Genomic DNA, 15,984 nt, shown 5'->3' on the forward strand with positions numbered 1-15,984 from the left:
CAAAGCTTAAGACAATCATCGGCAGGTTTGAAACATTTTTGACCAAAAGTTAAGACTTGTCAACCAACCCAAGTAGGATCCCTGGTTTTAGTGTGATAGTGGTTATATTTTTTCCTCTGAAGACAGCACCCATCAGGGGCGGAGCCAGAAATTTTGTTCGGGGGGGGACCAAAGTGATAAATAGATTTGGCCATTTTTTTTCGGTAATTTTCGCACATTTCTGGGGGACAAGAACCAAATTCCCCTCCGCTACATTCCTGGCACCCATAGTGTGTCGAAATGCATTAGTAATTTAGTATTTTTCCATGCATGTGCTTTTTTCGTTGGTGACTAATGAGTATCATTGGGCAAAGATATTTATTTACTCTTTCATATCCAAAGAATAAGAACCTGATTCTTGAAACAGAACTTATGTATTGTAATAATGGAGTATTTGCGCAACTTTACGGACCCCAAGCCGGCGTCCGGGAATGACTAACAAATTATGTCTCGATTGAGGGGAATGTCACATTACAAGAACTACAGAAGCCGAAATTGACAATAAACTTTCAACAACTAAGTCAAACCGCAGCCCTCGCGAAAAATTGCTCATGTATCCTGGAAAAGAACCTGTGTCAAAAAAAAACCGAAAACAGAATAAAACTAATTGTAATTACGAAAAAGGATATTAAACAGAGCTTTCTCCCAAGGTTCAAGCATCGAGATCGCAGTCCGTAACTCGTACACGGTGTATAGTTGCTTCATACGCTCCCACATCCGCATGTTGAAAAATCAGGAAACTCTACGATCTAATACTGATAATTAAAATGGAAAAACAATAATTCAGCACATCACACAAAAAAAAATTAGTCACTTGTCTGGACTGCTAGGACTTGTTATATAACTTAAAAAAAGTTTCGTGGAAATCACAGTGACCATATGTCCCATATTTTTAATGTAATTAAATTACTTCGCCAAGACCTGCCCTCAGGGCAATTTCAACGGCTTACAGATGGCCTGGCAGGCTAATGAAAGAGTAACCGTGGGCAGCAAATGGCCCACGGGCCGACATAAGTTGGGAAAATCCGCTACGCGTTAAAGAAAAAATTTTTGCAGGTAAATTTTATACGTTACTAATGGGAAAAATAATGCGACAAAAATTTTGAATAATTGAAGTCATCACGAAATTAAAATATAATTTCATTTCGCGGAAGATGTGAAATCTTCCGCGATGCCGTAGACAACCCCAACGAGTTAGTATCGTAAAGGCTCCGGCGAGTGAACCGGTTTCAACTAGCGAAGCGAATTTCAATTACACAGGACTAGTAAAATCGCTCACTAGATGAGCGAGCAACTCTTTTTTCTTTACAAGATATACAGAAGACTGGATGTTGTGAAGATATTTATTATTTTAGATGTTAATTTTTTTAAGGAAGGAAAAAACTCATCTCTGCCTCTACCGGGAGTCGAACCCGGGTCCCTCGATTGTCGGACGAGTGCTCTGACCGCTAAGCTACAGAGGAGATAGAGATTTTCCTTCGTTAGAGCGTATATATATGCTGAACGGAACCGTGCAATGGACGGTGAAACCGATCAGCTAATAGCTCATGGACGACGAGCCACCAGATGGCTATATATATGACATGAATGTCGCTCTCCACTTGTTAATACAAGATATACAGAAGACTGGATGTTGTGAAGATATTTTCCCCTTCCTTTTTTGCGTATTGTCAGCTTCCTCTTTTTTGAGCCAAAGCGAGAGGGTAAAAAAGTAGCCACGCCCATATTGCAAAAACGCCGGCGAGTAGCGAGAAAAGTAGCTTACCCTTCAACTTTTCTCGCACTAGCAGAGCGAGCGGCGATTTTACTTGCTATCGTTATTACACATAGCGAGTTCAGTAGCAGCGAGTAAAAGCGCAAGCGAGTAGCTAGTAAACTCGCCCAATGTAATTGAGCCTTGAGTGAAGAAATATCGCCATGAGAAGAAAGCCGGAAAGTCTGGTCCTCTGTGATTGGTCCAATTCCTGAGAGCCCTGGGATTGGCTGGTTTCCTCTGCAGGTTAGGATTTGAAATGAAAAAAGTTTGAAACAAAGTTCCTAGATGGTAGGGAAGTAAAGTAAGAAAAATATTAGTAATAGAAATGGATTACCTTTTGGGTTTGATAATACGATTAAATACTCGACGTTTGGGTTTACCCAAAATTCAAAACGAACACGGCTATTGTTAGCTACAGATTGCATAGTTCTTGTCCAGGACCTATTGTCGATAGTATTTCGTTTTGAATTTTGGGTAAACCCAAACGTCGAGTATTTAATCGTATTAATATTAGTAATGTTAGCAAAAATAATTTTTTTCTTTTTCTTTGATTATGAGATTTTTTGGAAAGGGTAAAGCGTTAGCGACAGAGGAAGAAGATAGAACCTGAAATATAAAATGTTAGGGCAGGCCTAACAGCCGTCACAAGTCCATCTTTCACAAATTTTTTCTGCCTGCATGGTAAAGTCTTTTAAAAGTTGCAGTGAGAGTCCGTCTGAGATTGTATCTTCGGCCATGAGTGAGATAATATTTCTCAGGTCTTCTACTGCTTTCCGTGTAAGAGAATAGTTCTTCGGGCGAACCGGCGATAGGCACTGGGGAGGCCTGTACTGACAGGCTGCCCTTCAGCGGTAATTCGGGAACTGCCGTCGAAGGAGCCACTGTCGATTTTTTTCTCGATGAATGCCTTGTACTTAAGTAGCACAGGGCGAGGCAGGAAAGATGTATTGGAAATAGTCTTTTTTCGGGAGTAAGTCTGGGCTAAGATGGGATTTGCCTTGGTTGAACTTTGTGCCGAAGAGGTGGTTTTCTTCATCTTCAGAACTTTGAGAAATTCTGGGCACTTTTTGTAGTTGGCCGGATGCGGGCCTAGACAGAGAACGCACGTCGGAATGTCGGTCCCTCTCACTTTCTTGCAGCAGCCGGGCTCGTGAATGTCCGTGCATTTGAGGCACCTGTAGGCGTTGGAACAGGAATTTGCAAAGTGGTGAATTTCTTCCTCCGGAATAGTTGAATTTTGTGAATTGAGAAACCCAGTTTCTCGAGGGCCTGTTTGATATCCAACTGAGAGATACTCGGTTCGAGACCCTTCAGGAGTATCGAGAAAAGTTCTGACCTTTTCATCTTCGGTTTTTCTAAGAGCTTTTCTTGGGATAGCCATTCTGTAGCGGCTGAAAAGTCTTTTTGCGATTGAAATGAAATTTCGACCGCTCCGTCGAGAATTCTCGTACTAAATGAATGCGAGCAGATCGCCGTAAGGTGGGTCTCGGTAATGATCCATTTCCTATTGGCTGAGATACGGAGTCTTTTCTCGTCTCCTCTGATTGGTCCTTCAAGTTTGGTTGTCTAATGGTGTTATTTGCATCAGATGGTAGTGAATCTGGTCTTTCCTCATCCCAACGTGCACCTTGTGGGGTACGGTCGCATTTTATGCTGCTCCGTATTTTCCGCCATTTTCATTTCTAGGAACACGATCCCGCACGTGCCAAGCAGTCTCACTTATCCGGGAAGATGAAGAGCGGTATTTTACAATGCTTTTTCCTGCATTCAACACTGGTACCGGACAAGGAGGCCCTATGGAAAACGCTGGGGAATCTAACCCGCGACTACGTTGATATGTCATAAAGGGCCTAGACCCTTCGTCCTCAGACGAGGACATCATTCCCTCCCTACAGGTTAGCGGACACGTAGCGGTTAAGGTTCAGCTGCGAAGAAGAAGGGACGGCGCAAAACTACCCATCCGGAGGGTAGATATGCCCAAATCTCCGAACTCCGAGGCGATCCTGGATCTTACGACGCTTGACCATCTCCGAATCAAGGTGGAAAAATTCCGGCCACGAGGTGCAGTAAAACACATTATGTGTTTTAGATGCCAAAGATAGGGCCATCACTCTTCTGGACGCTCCGCACCTGAGCGGTGTGTCAAATGCATAAAGCCTCATGCTACAAAAGAATGCTTGAACGTACGCGGGGTCAATAAATCTCAGTGCGTCAACTGCAATAAGTTCCATACTACGAACTACAAAAACTGCGAGTTTTCTCCCTATAGTAAAAACTGCAAGCCGAAGGAGAAGTCGAAGCGGCAGAAACCCACCAAGGGTGTCCAGAGAGCAGCGACTACGACTCCAATGCCCAAACCCATTGCTGAAATCCTGACAACAGCCGAGGTGTCTACTTCCTACTCCCCAGACACCAGTCTGGACGAATCGGAGATTGACCCCATGGACAAGCTCAAATTGGCCTTCCAAGACGTCATGGTCAAGCTGATCGAAGTAGACGGTCAAACCAGAAATGCAGATATCAACGAGGTCCGAATGGCGCTATTCACTACGCAGGAATATGTGACATCAATCCTCTCAACTCCCGGCACCAAGGAAAAGCTGGCCGAATCGCGCGCTCGAGAAAGACGCCAAAACCAAGAAGTGTCGAAGGACTCCGACGCCTGATTCCTGGCAACTTGTCTCCGGCCGGACCCCCCCCCCCTTTTTCTCTTCCAATCTATTTTTGTAGCGTCCCCCTTCTCTTTGTTATTTTTACTTCTTTCTTGTTTTTATATTCTTGTAAAAAAAAAATTCTTCCCTCAAAAAAATTTTGAAAAAAGAAAAATCTCACTCTCTTGTCTCTTTCCTTTTCACCACTGGACTTTTTTATTTCTACAACTTTTCTCCCACAGGTCAACTGCCAATCCCGTGCAGGCGAGCCCTCGGCCAATGGCGTTCCGTCATTGGGCTTGGGCAATTTCTATATTTTTCTCCTCTAGGTGCTGATTGGACTCGGCGGCATTTTACCTGAGGGAAAATTCTTAAATGGCTGGAACTTGAACTTTAAAATCCCAAATTTGTCTCTACACCACATCTTACACACATTTTTCACACATTCACATACACAATCCAATATAGGCCACGTACTTCGTGGCCCATAGCTAAGCCTGGTAGAACGGCCATAAAAAATTGTGCCGCGGGACCAGCGAACCAAACTTTAATTCAGTTCAGTTCTTTCCTCATCCACAATCGATGTCGCAATCGATTCAACCGAAATAATCGGAAGGTCTGGGATTAACTCGAAATTTTTGAAATTTCCGGGTTTTCGGCCAAGTCCATCGCATCACCGGATCTGGAAAGAAAGAAAATAGAGTCCGTGGGTCCTTCTTGAACAGCTGACTGCGTGTCTGAACCGGACCTGAAAAAAAAGGGAGAATTTTTTTTCAAAACAGTTTCCATCTGCTCTGGTATGAGTGAGCACCATGAGTCCTTCATCTTTTTCAGAGTCCAAGGCAGCTTGGCAGGGATGTTCTGGTCAGCTAGATATGCGGATAGTATATTCAGGAAATCTTGACCAAGTGGGCAGGATCTGATCTTGTCCTGGTTCGGTATTTCTGAAAGAAAATTGTCCAGGAACGCTCGAGCTGCATCTCTGGATTGCATGAGAGCCTGTTCATGCGAGATGAAGTCAGCATTTATGCCGTCTTCGATAGCATCTAGGTTGGCGGTGAGCAGGTCCCAGTCGAAATTATGAGTTGCCGATGTCAAATGATGAAAGAAACAGTTGCCCTTCTTGACGGGTTCGCCTTGGGTCCCTTCTTCGATCTCACCATGATGCGGGTCAGCTAACCGGTGATAGCGGCACCTGAAAAGAGAAGCTCCGTCGGTGGAGGAGCAGAAATAAAGCACGTCCGTCCCCTACCGTGTCTGGAGCCGATTTTTTTGCTTTTTGATTTTCGTAGTTTTTTGATTTGAATGTAATTAAATACACTGAGCATCGAGCTTATATTACTGAAGGGAGCATCCAGCCGCCGCGACGTCGTCTACATCTAATGCAAGGATACCACGTGATTCGGTGCAAACAAACACGATCTCCCATAGAGATCAATGTTAAAATTGCTGATTTTAACATAGAATTGTGGAAATTTAGTAAGGTTTTCCGCCGATAGGTTTTCAATTTTAAAAATTGAATTGAATTCTCGATTTTCCAAATATTGAGTTCGCTTAGAGATACGAAGCCTAGAAAATTAAATATAAATTAATTAGCCAGCCTCACTTTTGAGGTTGATGTCCATGCAATAACATTAATTTCAGCTTTTTATTTGTATCTCAAGCACGAAAATTAAAATTAATGTCTCCATATTGTCTTATATTATCCAATTGCATCAATCCATATAGTTTAGGATGTTTTGAAATTAATTACGGAATTATTTCTTTATTAATTATTATTTCTCTCATTACTTCTGGAGTAATCGCTTTAATCAATTCTGGATTTGTTTCTTTCATTATTGCTGAAATTATTTTTCATTAACGCTGATATTATTTCTTTTACTAATGCTGGAATTATTTCTTTTACTAATGATGGAATTATTTCTTTTACTAATGATGGAATTATTTCTTTTACTAATGATGGAATTATTTCTTTTACTAATGATGGAATTATTTCTTTCATTGATTCTGAAATTATATCTCATTAATTCTGGCATTTTCTCTTTCATTAATTTTGGAATTATATCTCATCAATTTTGGAAGTATCACTTTTTCATTAATGCTGGAATTATTTCTTTCCTTAATTCTAGAATTTTTCTTTCATTAATTTTGGAACTATCACTTCATTACTGCTGAAATTACTTCTTTCATCGATTTTGGATTGTAATATAAGCTCGAATGACACTGAGCTATAAGTGAAGTTTACTTATAGCTCAGTGGTTAAATATCGATAACTATCGTCTCATATTTCCCGCAACATTCCTAAAACTTTTCTTTTCCACAAACTCAAGGATTAAAAAAATTCAAAACATAAATTATGTTGTGATGTTAATTATAATTAATGTTGTGATGTTAATTATAACTAATGTTGTGATGTTAATTATAACTAATGTTGTGATGTTAATTATAACTAGGTGTTATAATAGGTTAATAAACTAGGGTGACCATACGTCCCGTATTTCCCGGGACAGTCCCAGTATTTTCTGGTCTTTTTTTGGCCATCCCGACTTTTTGGGAAATGCGTCCCGGTTTTTCCCCTATTTTACACGAAGCCTACTTGAATTTTTATTCTTCATTGAAGTCAAAGATTAAAATTATTTTTCAACTCATAAATTATATTATGATAGTTACAACTATAAATAAGAATATTCATCTCCCACATTTGTCTTGGTGAACGTGTTTTTCTATCGTGTAATTTATTTTAATCCACTGCAATTTGCAATAATGCTTCATTTCCCGCCATTGTGATATTCCCGTAATTTCAGCAATATTTGGCAACTTTTTCGGTTTTGACATCATTTTTGGCGATAATTGGCGTTGTCCCGTATTTTCCCGTATTAGAAATCCCAATTTCCCTTATTTCTCTCGAAGAAATATGGTCAGCCTAAGCATACGTAGGTTTTAATCCACTGTAAATAGATTGACCATATTTGCTCGAGAAAAGGGAAAAGTGGTATTCGAAATACGGGAAATACGAGACATTGCCAATCATCGCCAAAAATGATGCTAAAGTAAAAAAACGTTCATGAAGGAAGAATGACAGGAGGTGGCGTGACCAGCCATCGCGATGGACCAGCGCGTACGTTGAGAAAGCATGGGGAATCAGGGTTGCCAGATGATGCCAGTGATCTCTCTACTAAAGGGACCAAGTAAGCCAAAACAAACCATGGTTTCCCATGCTTTCCTATGTGAGAGAAATCCCCGTTTTTAAAAACATTTAAAATTTTCTGTTCACTTCAGGAACTCAATTTTTTTTCTCAAATTCTGTAGATATATTTATATAATTGAATGAGAGTTTTATAGGTTTAGTTGTTATTTGTTTTAGAATATTAACTTCAACAACAAGACACTTGAACAAGTGGTGTCTGAAAAATCTGGCAATTTTTTTTTGTTTGCGAAAAGAGCATTTTAATGCAATACGTTAGCATATATATATATTGCCTTTCAGCTGTTTATATTAAAATATCGTAGAAATACTTCTAGCCCAGGTAGAACAAAAACTCGAACACAGACAATTTTAAATTTTAAATTCAATTCAAAAATGTGTTTTTTGACAAAATTTTCGTACACCTACCACTTTAAAAGAAAAATAATAGCCACAAAATGAAGAGAAAAATTATTTTAATTAATCAATCCCCATAGACACATTAATGGGATACATCGAATTTTTAAAATAAATTGAAAACACTCAACTAAAAACTTATGGCGAGTTCAAAGTGAAAAATGACCTATTTTGAAATTTGAAATTTAATTAACACATCAAGACGAAAACATAACACAAATACACAAACACATATTACATTCCAATATTAACCCAAGGGATCGTACGATCCGTCCAGGGTTCATTAACAGACCAACCAGATAAAAAACAGCACTAGTATCTTGGCTTGAGTAGATAAAAATTAGTATTCGCTATGCTTGCACTTTGAGTAATTGAAGTCATTCATTTGCAGCCATAAATTTATCATGCTCACTGAAATTTAAAATTGATCAGATTACAAAAGAAAAAACATAAATACAGTCAAATATAAGATATCCAAAAAAATAAGAGTGAGAAAGACATTGCATTCTACTTGCTACTCAAGAAATTCGATTAATATCATTAATAAGTAATCGTTTAAATTTTCTAATACATTTTTCGGATTTTATAGCATTATTTAGATTATTATATGCTTTAGGTGTGATATATAAAAACTGTTTCTGTATTATGGTTTTATTTGGTTTTATCACTTCATATTGGATACCAGTTCTCCTTGTTTGTCTTACAGTTTGCTTTAATTTGAACCATGCAGGGTTTTTCTGGATAAATAAAATTGTTTTATAAAGATAAAGTTTCTGAGTATTAAATCTATAGTCATTATTGCAGTCCTGGATCATGAAAAATTTTTGGGATACATTGTTGATTACTTTCTGCAAAGAGCTTCTAACCAGGGGCGGTTTTAGGGCAGTGCGACCGGTTCAATTCCACCGGGCGCCAAATGAGAAGGGGCGTCGAAACACGTTAAATATACATTGCCTTATTATCCAACCAAGAGCTGTGTTGGGGGGGGGGGGATATGGACGATCACCACACCAAAAGTCTGATAATAATGTATAATGAGTCTGTCCCGTATTTTATGGGACAGTAATGACTAGCAAAAATTGCCTCAGACACATCACTCTGGATTTTCACCTGAGGGGGGGGGGGCGCTGACTACTGTTTTTGCACCGGGTGCCACTAAGTCTAAGACCGGCCCTGCTTCTAACCATGTTAACATTAGTCTCGTAGTCACCACCCCAAACTGTGATAGCATATTGTATAACTGGCAGTACCCAAGCGAAATAGATTGATCGAAGGAAAACTGGGGAGACAATATTTTTTAATGTATGGATTCTGATGTTGATAAACTTTAATTTATTACTTATAGCTACAGCTTGGGATTTCCATTTAAGGTTTTTATTGAAGATAATACCCAGATAATTAAATTAATCCGTTTCTGAAATTTGTTCGCAAGCACAATGTTCCCGTGGGCAGTCATTTGTGTGACAACGGATTATGATAGGTTCTCTGTATTTAGTTGAGTATAATTGAAAATAAATGAATTCGGTTTTCTTTAGATTAAGAGTTAGTTTATTGCATTTTAACCAGTTTGAGATTATTGAAATATCAGGTTCCGCTTTAATTTTGAGAGTTGTTTGATTTTGATCAGAGATGACTACTGCTGTATCATTCGCGTAACTTATGATATTTCCATTTAATTGTAAATGTTGAATATCATTAACATAAATCAAAAATAATAAGGGGCCGAGTACAGATCCTTGGGGGGACCACACTAAAAATTTCCTTAAATGAGCCGGTATGATTATCGATCTTGACTGCTTGTTTTCTGTTAGAAAGATAGCTTTTAAACCAGTTATAGGCAATTCCCCTAATTGCCGATTTATATATTTTTTCTAACAGAATATTATGGTTTACACTGTCAAATGCTTTGCGTAAATCTAGAAAAATTGCAATAGTTTTTTATTGTTATTGACATTTTTATAAATATACTCAGAAAGTTTCAAAATTGCAGTTTCTGTATTTTTATTCTCAAAGAAGCCAAATTGATTTTCAGCAAAGTACGAATGAGAGTTAAGGAAGTTCATTATCTTTGATTTAACAGCCTGTTCTATTATTTTTGGCATAATCGGAAGAATTGAAATTGGGCGGTAATTATTATATTCATTTATATCACCAGATTTATGTATGGGTTTTACAATAGCATATTTCAATTTATCAATAAATATACTCGCTGAAAATGAGGTGTTTATCATATGAGTTAAAAATTTTAGATGATATTTACAGATAATTTTTAACATTTTAGCACTTATGCCGTCATATCCAGTGGCTTTATTGTATTTTAATTTCTTGATTAAGTTTTTCATATATTGATCTTCTATAGGAGTAATTAAAATAGAGTTCATCTCATTATGTACAAACTGTTGAGGAAGACCATTTTTTTTATCATCACTGTTACTTTCATTTATTTCAATTTTAGCGACATTGATGAAGTATTCATTCATTTCTTCGGTTATTATTTCAATAGTTTTATCAACAGGTTTTTTTGCAGATCCAGTATTTTTATTTATTAGGTTATTTATAATTAAAAATTTTTTTTTTTTTTATCGCTGTCGCGGTTACAGAATTTATTGTAAAAATATTTTTCCTTAGTTATCATGATTTCTTTTTTCAGTAATTTCAAATAATTTTTATACTCTATCTCAAATTTTTTATTATCATTATTTAATTTAAATCTTTTGTAAAGGCTTTCCTTGATGTCAATCATTTTCTTTAATTCATCCGTAATCCTTCGTTTTGTTTTTTCCATTTTTTCTAAATTTGTAGTATTTCGTCCAAAAACAACGATATTTAAATATTATATCCAAAAATATATCATACAAAGCATTTACATCTTTTTGATCAAATATATTGTCATCGAGCTGATAATTTTTACACAAATTTCAAATTTTGAGTAGTCTATTTTAAGATTTTGTTCAAAATTTATTTTTTCCCTTTCGGGTTTATCGACATCATTACACTTAATAATCAATGGCCAGTGATCGGTTATCTGAAGTTTAGCTATTGCTGTTTCATATTTCCATTTTAATTTGCAGTTTCTTACATAGACATGATCAATACATGATGATAACCGAGTAGGCGAATTAATATATAATTCGTAACCATATTCCGCTAACATGCCAGTTAATTCCTCGGTCTCATAATTGATCTTCAATACATCAATATTAAAATCACCTTGACAGATAACATTATTATGTTTTACTTTAGTTATAATTTGTTTTAATTCATTAATAAATACAATCGGTAAATAGTCATGTGCTCGACATATCAATAAAATATTAAGATCTACATCGTTAACATGAAAATAAATTACTTCAGCAGTAATCATGTCTATATTGATTTTTTGTGCTGTATAATTATTTTTAATGAAAGCTATTACTCCTCCAGATTTGTTTCTAGTTCGGGTCTGATAAATTGAGTAATAACCCGGAATTTGATATAAATCAATTTCGCAATCTTTTATCCAAATCTCAGTCAACAAAAGAAAATCAAATGAATAATTAAATTTTGCCATATATACCATCAATTGATCAAAGTTTTCTCTTACGCTTCTAATATTTACATGTATAATATTAATCCCATTTTTTGTTAAAAATTCATTCATATTGTCTATAGATTCAATATAAGGTGACCTCGAACTTACTAAACACTCGTTCAGAGGATCATTCACTGCACTTGATTTTTTATTCTGTCCAGTTCTTTGTGATTTTTAATGAATTATTTTTTTTCACCGTCACCTTTTCTCAATAGGATTTTACCATTCTTAATCCAAGCGAGTAAGGTTCCGGGACGAATCGTCAGGGAAGCTGCTAAACGAAGAAGCAAAACAGGGAAAAACTACCCTGAAAAATATAGCGCGGGAGCCACAGAGAGAAGAAAAGAGAAACGCTCCCCCCTGGGGTCTTTTTTTTGTGTTATAAATATATGTGGTGTTGTAAGGTGTGATGTGCTCGTTGTGTAGCACTTTTCTCTATCCTCCTTAATAAAAATAAATATGATTATTGTTTTGAAAGACGACTCATCAATGAGTACGTGTTCAGTTACTCGACCACGAAGAGGGAGGATCTTTACTAAGCGTATTTGTAATCGTTTGATTTTTCGAATTGTCGCACTTCATAAAATAGATTTTTTAGATTCCTTGTGAGATGTTCATTCACAAACAGTTTCGACTGAGGATATCGGGGATCTAATTCATTTGTTGATATAACATTTCGAGCTTTAACCGCTTGTAACCATTTATCACGGATCGTGGACTCTTTATTCTTGTTAATAGAGTTTACACGATGCATTTTCCATTTCAAAAATAAATTAAAAATATAGCAATCCCTTATAAAAGGATAAAAGTTTTTTTTCTCCATTATTGTATCATGTAGATTACCTGAAGACGCATTAAACAGTCATTTTGCTCAAAATTTAGTTAATTCATATTTTGAAAGTATTCGATTCGACAAAACACTACTTTAAGTATAGGTTAAAGAGCGGTTTGTTTGGGCTTTTACTGGTCAGCCCATAGGGTTACCACAACGGCTTCAATTTTGCCCTGTGACGTCACTCCCAGAGGATTATAACCTCCTTGAGAAAAGTTGCTAACTCGTGCTAAAATCAGTGGTAAACAAACTTTTTGAAGCGCGAGCCCCTTTTCACCAAAAAATTTATTGGCGACCCCTACATAGGCTGACCGTATGTCCCGCGACCCTGCTTTGTTTGATTGAATATTTGTTACGTTGTAAGCCTGTTGCTCTCTGTGGCGAGACTTTTTAACGGGGAGATCTCGTTATGTGCGAGTCCGTCACTATGACCACTCGACCACCACAGCGGCGTTATTTGATCACTGAAATAAAATCAAAAGACAAAATTAATTACACAATCGAGTACAATCCGTTAATTTAATGACTTTTTTTTCTTCACATTTCCATCGCTACCATGCAATTAAATGTCAACTTTTCATCGGAAACATTGTGTTTTTTCTCTTTGATCATTAATTCACATAATGAAATTTTCAAGCAAAATTAATTATATAAGTGAATACCATTACACCGATTTCTCTACAAGCACTTGACCATCATTGAATAACATTTTTAACTCTAATTTATTCACCATTGGATATCATTAACATCGATTTTATCTGCTTTCCTAAAATTTCCGTAAACTGATATTACATTATACACTTGTCTCTACATTATATAATTTTAATCCAAGTTTCCTGCGTATCGCTCTAACTATTGAAAAATCCAAGTTTTTTTCTATCTTTTATAGCACAAAATCTAAAATTTTCCTTCTTCAATACTTTCTTTTTTTATCCAAATATATTCATTTCTTTCAAGAAACCAAAGTAAAAACAGAAACGGATACAATCATATTATTCTCATACGACATTGCACTAAGGCTGTAGATATTCATCTCTCTCTCTTTTAGTTATTTCTTATTACTATTTTTACATTATTAACCCCACAGCTTTTCGGCTATATTGACCTTCTTTTAAAAATTGGAAATGCTGAAAAGTTATATCTTGAAAGATATTTTAACCGTTGAAAACCTTTTTTCTGTTCAAAGAACAGGAATCTTTCGAATTCGAAGTTCTACTTAAAGAAATATTCAACGTACGGGAGTAAAAGACACCCAGTAAATCAGTAGTCCTTAACCCGCAATAGCTCCCTTGCTCAATTCATGGTTCGCTCGCGAATCTCCAAAATAGTTTGGTAGATACTTTCAGTTATAAAAGAACCACTTCAAAGCATAAAAAAGCGCACAAATATCTTCAGCTCGCCTCAACGCCCCTGAGAAAGGTTGGCGATGCCCCTACGAGCCGCGACGCATACCTTGAGAAACACACTGCCGTAAATCAATGTTTACACAATCTTATCCTGAAAGTGCCCCCCCCCCCCCTTTTTGTTATTAATCATGCTGTTTCGATCGCATGACTTATTGAAAACTCCGCATCATAATATACATACGAACTTCATGATTACAATTCGAATTACAATTTAAATTAAATTATCAAAACATGAATATTCAATGCAATCCATTCCTGCAAAGGCCCTTGCGAGTCGTATATACGGACGTCTGGCAACCCTAGACCCCCCCCCCCCATCAATGTTTTTGTCATATTGGAGTTTCTTTGCCACCTACGACAAAACTTTCCAAAGCAAGCTCTGTGGGCACACCCGCGCTCGTTGAAAACGCGTCCTGCGAATGCAAAACTACTGAACACACTATTGATCGATATTAAACCGTATGCACAATAGCAGCGTTGTGCTGCGGCGCATAGCAATAGTGGGCTCAAAACATAGCAAAAGACCCAAACGACGTTGAGTGGAACAAGGTGCGATTGATCGAGCAGTTTAGTCGGTTCAGGTTCAACGTTCGGCGCCGCATGTCGAAATCGGCAGTTTGCAGTCAGAATCGACGCTCATCGCCAGACAGGGATATGCATCAGAAGAAAACACGTCTTAATAGAATGTGCACGAATGCGCCCATTTCTTTACTGATTGCATTAACGCGCAGGCAAAACATATTGGCGCCGGTAAAATAAAAAAATGAGCAACTTTTTTCATATACGAGAGCCGAAACCATTGTTTACGGGTATAAACAAAGTCCAGCCGATTTTCCAATTCGGAGGGAATTCAGTAGAGGGCTGATCCAGCCGACATTCATATTCGGAGGGAAGCAGTGAAGGGCTGATCCAGCCCGAGGACTCTAAATGAGATAATTCTCATTTTTGTTTCTTCACACTATAAATTCACTATACAGGGCCAGTGAAAAATTTGGTCTGAGCCCGCCAAAGATCTCAGCTCAGGGGTCCCTACTGCAAGATGTGGGCCCAGTGTTTTCAACCTTTGGAATCCCGCGACACTGTTTTCTGATGCAAATTTTGTGACTTTCGTGACTTTCCCGTGTTGGTAGACACCCTGCAACAACTATAAAATCTTCAATCATTACACTTCTCATGATTCGAAAAGTTCATAGCAGATGGCTTTACTACACACAGCAAGCATTATACAGAAACAAAATTTACGTTAGGTTCACATGGACACGCACATTCCAACATCTACCAATTCATTAGAAGTTCCGCAGAGGAATATGAACGAGATGCATGTCTGATTTAGTAGACATAACATACGCGGTTGTCAAGTTAGCAAGATATCGTAATTCAACACCATGACCTTTATTTTTTTTGATGATCCCGTATTTTCGGCCATCTCGACTTTTTCATAAAAATGGCCAGTTTCTTCGACAAAGCCTTCTTGCTTTACTGAACAAATGCTTTCATTACAGAAATTAAGGATTTATATTTTACCAGTTTATAAAAATTTTGTAATTATATTTATCTGACGTTGATGTCACTCTCCGCAATCCATACGAAAGTTTTTAACAGCTGGCGCCGCTGATGCGAAAAAAGGTTTATATAAAATTCATTACCCTCTTGCGAGGAATCAAATCCACCCGAAAAGTGGGTTAGATTCCCCGCATTTTGGGTATATAGATGAATTCTTTCCTGAATAAAATTTCGTATATTCATCTCGCATTTAGTCTTAACGTCATGAATTTCAGCGAGATCTACAAATCCCTCCCCCTTATGTGTCGAATTTCGGAAAACCCCTTAGTTCTCTACGCCACGAAATAAAACTTCTATAGTGTAATAAAATTTATCAGCAGTTTCGGCTCTGCGTGATTTCTGTGTTACCTTTGAACCCCGTTCACATGTGCTAATATTGCGGTAGCTCATTGGGAGTTCTAGCACTTGCTTGACTTTTTTTCCTTCATAAGGAAATGGTGTGAAATCCAGTCATTGGTGAAAATTCTTGAAACGGGTTTTAAACCCGCCTTTTCTATTTCCCACGTAAACGGAGCTTTAACGATCGAATTTCGAGAAGCCCCCTTCTTAGCGAGTCTCCAAGTCA

At 37.3% G+C, this 15,984-nt stretch overlaps 1 non-coding gene across 1 annotated transcript; it reads right to left on the minus strand.

The window, feature by feature from the left end:
* Positions 1 to 1,430: 1,430 nt before the first annotated feature.
* Positions 1,431 to 1,502, minus strand: TRNAV-GAC (transfer RNA valine (anticodon GAC)). Its single transcript has one exon. It is a non-coding gene; the product is annotated as a tRNA-Val (tRNA).
* Positions 1,503 to 15,984: the final 14,482 nt, after the last annotated feature.

Source organism: Pholcus phalangioides, unplaced genomic scaffold (genome assembly GCF_987345545.1).
Source record: "Pholcus phalangioides strain wild (caught in Gottingen) unplaced genomic scaffold, Ppha-v1.0 ptg000029l_1, whole genome shotgun sequence".
NCBI classification, from domain to species: domain Eukaryota; kingdom Metazoa; phylum Arthropoda; class Arachnida; order Araneae; family Pholcidae; genus Pholcus; species Pholcus phalangioides.